General features: G+C 35.2%; 1 pseudogene; it reads left to right on the top strand.

Annotated features, from left to right (window-relative positions):
* The first annotated feature begins 1,772 nt into the window (after positions 1–1,772).
* Positions 1,773–2,541, top strand: LOC111142724 (annotated as a pseudogene).
* The last annotated feature ends 1,238 nt before the right edge of the window (positions 2,542–3,779 follow it).

Here is a 3,779-nt window from a genome sequence, read left to right as displayed (position 1 = left end):
ATATCTGTCAATAATTACTTTAAATGTAAATAGATTATATTCTTCAATCAAAACAAAAGAGTGGCTGAATGGATAAAAAGACATCTATATAGTATCTGTAAATTTGATTTAGAAGGACATATTCAGACTAAAAGCAAAGGGATGGAAAAAAGATATTCCATGAAAATGGAAACAAAAAGAAAGCTAGTATGCCTATACACATATTGGACAACATAAATTTAAAACAAAGACTTAAAAAAAAAAGACAAAGAGGGGTACTACATAATGATAAAAGGGTCAATCTAGCAAGAAGCTATAATGTTTATAAATATACACTCCTCCCACATAGAAGCACCAAAATGTATAAAGCAAACATTAACAGGCCTTAGAGAGAAATTGACAGCAATACAATAATAGTAGGGGACTTTAACACTCCACTTATATTAATGGATAGATCGTCTAGACAGAAAATCAGTAAGAAAATACCTTAAGGAAACAAAACAAAAAAAGAAGAAGAAGAAGAAAAAAAAGAATGAAACCCAAAGTGCAATAAAGATCAGAGTGAAAATAGAGACTAAAAAAACAATAGAAAAGATCAATGAAGCGAAGAGGCTGGTTCTTTGAATGAACAAACCAAACTGTCAAACCTTTAGCTAGACTTACCAAGGGGAAAAAAAGGTCTCAAAAGAAAAAAGAACAAAATCAAAGAGGAATCACAACTGATATGACAGAAATCCAAAAAATAAAAGACTTCTACAAACAATGATATGTCAACAAGTTGGACAACTTAGGAGAAATGAATAAATTCCCAGAAACTTAACAATCTTCCAAGACAGAATCATAAAGAAACAGAAAATCTGAAGAGACCGATTATTAGTAAAAGGAGATTGAATTAGTATCAACAATCTCTGAACAAAAAGCCTAGGACTAGACAGCTTCACTGGTGAATTCTACCAAATATTCAAAGAGGATTTAAAACCTATCCTTCTCAAACTCCTCCAAAAAATTGAAAAGCAGGGAATGCTTCTAATTTTATTTTATGAGGCAAGCATTACTCTGACACCAAAACCAGACAAGGATGCCCCCAAGAAAATTATAGGTGACTATCTCTAATAACACAGATGCACAAATCCTCAACAAAATGTTAACAAATTTAAGGAATTTAAGGAATATATTACAAGGATCATACATCATGATCAAGTGGGATTTATTCCAGGGATGCAGGGATGGTTCAAGAGCCTCATATCAAACAGCATGATACACCACAGTAACAAAATGAAAGATAAAAATCATATGGCCATTTCAATAGGTGCAAAAAAAAAAAGTATTTGACAAAATTCAACAACCTTTCATGATGAAGTATAAAGGAGATGTACCTCAACATATCAAAGGCCATATATGACAAACCCACAGCTAATATCATACTCAATGGTAAAAAACTGAAAGCCTTTCCTCTAATATCAGGAACAAGACAAGAATGCCTACTCTCACCATTTTAATTCAGCATGGTATTAGAAATCCTAGCCATAGCAATTAGACAAGAAATACAAAGCACACAAACTGGAAAGGAAGAAGTAAAACTGTCACTATTTATAGATGATAGGACAGAATACATAGGATACCCTAAATACTCCACAAACAAACAAACAAAAAAACCCTTAGGACTAATAAATGAAGTCAGTAAAGTTGTGGGATACAAAATTAATATACAACAGGTGGTGAAAGATTGCTGGCAAGATCCCCAGGGAAGGCTCACCCACCAGCCCCCACCCAGTCAGGACAGTTCATCTGGTATGAAGAAGATACTCATCTTCAAGAACCATGGGAAACTGTGACTCTCCAAGTTCTACCAGCCCTACTGTAAAGATCTATAACAGCAAAATATCAGAGAGACAATCCATAAGGTATCTAAGGGATGAAAACTTCTGTAATTTCCTAGAAGATGTATTGTTAATTGGACAATCTGACAACAAACTTGTTTACAAACATTATACGATGTTATACTTTGACTTCTGTGTGGATTCTTAGGAAAATGAACTTGGTGTTTTGGATGTAGTTCAAGTATTTGTGGAAACATTAGACAAGTGTTTTGAATATGTCTCTGAACTGGATTTAATTTTCCATGCAGACGAGGTTCGCAATATTTTTTTTTTTAAAGATTTAATTTGAGAGAGAGTGAATGTGAGCAGGGGGGGAGAGGAAGAGGGAGAGAGAAAATCCTCAAGCAGACTCCCCACTGAGTACAAAGCCCCAGAAGGGGCTCAACCCTGAGATTATAACCTGAACTGAAACCAAGAATTGGACACTTAACCAGCTGGGCCACCTAGACACCCCAAGGTTCACAATACTCTTCCAGAAATGGCAATGGGGACCAACATGGATGTGATTGTTACACAAACTGATGCACAAAATAAACTGGAGAAATCCTAGGCTGGCTTAGAGGGTGGGGCTCCAGCCTGTGTTCGATCACCTGTAAAGAATGTGAATCTTCCTGAGATCCCAAGAAATATTAACATAGGTGACATCAGTATAAAAGTGCCAAACCTACTCTCTTTTAAATAAAAAGTTAAAAAGGCCACTCCCAGGTAAAATCCTGAGGGAAAGGTCATCTAACTTTACGATGTAGTTGTTTACCAAAAATAGAGGAAGAGAATCTTAAGTTTTGCTCTTGGATTTAAGTCAGGGTACTATGTAGAGGTTGTGTAAAATCAATATGGAAGTTCAATGTTGCTTTTCTTGCTCAGTGATTTTGAAGAAATTGAAGAATAGCTCTCTTTTCTAAACTGCATTCCTATACCCACCTAAGTAAGGTATGCCTTTTTAGCTACTACAGTATTTAAAAAGCATTTGAGACATTTCCTTAAATTATGCATAATCCAAAATGTTGGTGTTTTGTATGGATCACAAGTGCAGCATTCCACAATTCTTTCTGCTGTCTGTCACAACTGTTATTTAAAGAAAGAAGTAGGTACTGCATGAAAACGTGACCTTTTCTCTTAGTTTAAACCCCAAGGTAACTGGACCTCTACATCACCTTTTGTTTGCCTGGTATCTATTTTAGAAGTAATTTTTATGACCCTCTGAGTCAAGAAAAGTATATTTTATGTTAAATAAATTAATACACAAGGGCACCTGGGCAACTCAGTCAACTGAACTTCTGACTCTTGGTCTCAGCTCAGGTCTTGATCTCAGTGGTCATTAAGTGCAAGCTCCAGATTGCATTCCATGCTGAGCATGGAACTTACTAATAATCATCATCATCATAATAAAAAAACAAAAACCTGTTGCATTTTCATATACTAATGAACAATTAGAAAGATAAATAGAGAAAACAATCCCGCTTAAAATTGCATCAAAAGAATAAAATACTGGGGCACCTGGGTGGCTCAGTAGGTTAAAGCCTCTGCCTTCAGCTCAGTTCATGGTCTCAGGGTCCTGGGATCGGGCCCCACATTGGACTCTCTGCTCAGCCAGGAGCCTGCTTCCCCTTCTCTCTCTGTCTGCCTCTCTGCCTACTTGTGATCTCTCTCTCTGTCAAAATAAATAAATAAAAATTTTTAAAAAAAGAATGAAATACCTAGTAATAAGTTTAACCCAAGAAAGATCTATCCATTAACAAATTTTAAATATTGATGAAAGAAATAGACAAATAAATAGATACGTTAACAATATTATTTAATCCATGAGCACGGAATATCTATACTATTCAAAGCAATCAAAAGATCCACTGTAGTCCCTATCAAAATTCCAGTAGCATTTTTCAGAGAAATAATTCTAAAATCTGTATGAAACCACAAAAT

The sequence above is a fragment of the Enhydra lutris genome, unplaced genomic scaffold (assembly GCF_002288905.1).
Source record: "Enhydra lutris kenyoni isolate GAN:26980312 unplaced genomic scaffold, ASM228890v2 scaffoldscaffold8, whole genome shotgun sequence".
Lineage (NCBI taxonomy): Eukaryota > Metazoa > Chordata > Mammalia > Carnivora > Mustelidae > Enhydra > Enhydra lutris.
The sequence above is the reverse complement of the archived record's forward strand: the minus strand, read 5'-3'. Positions and strand labels throughout refer to the sequence as shown.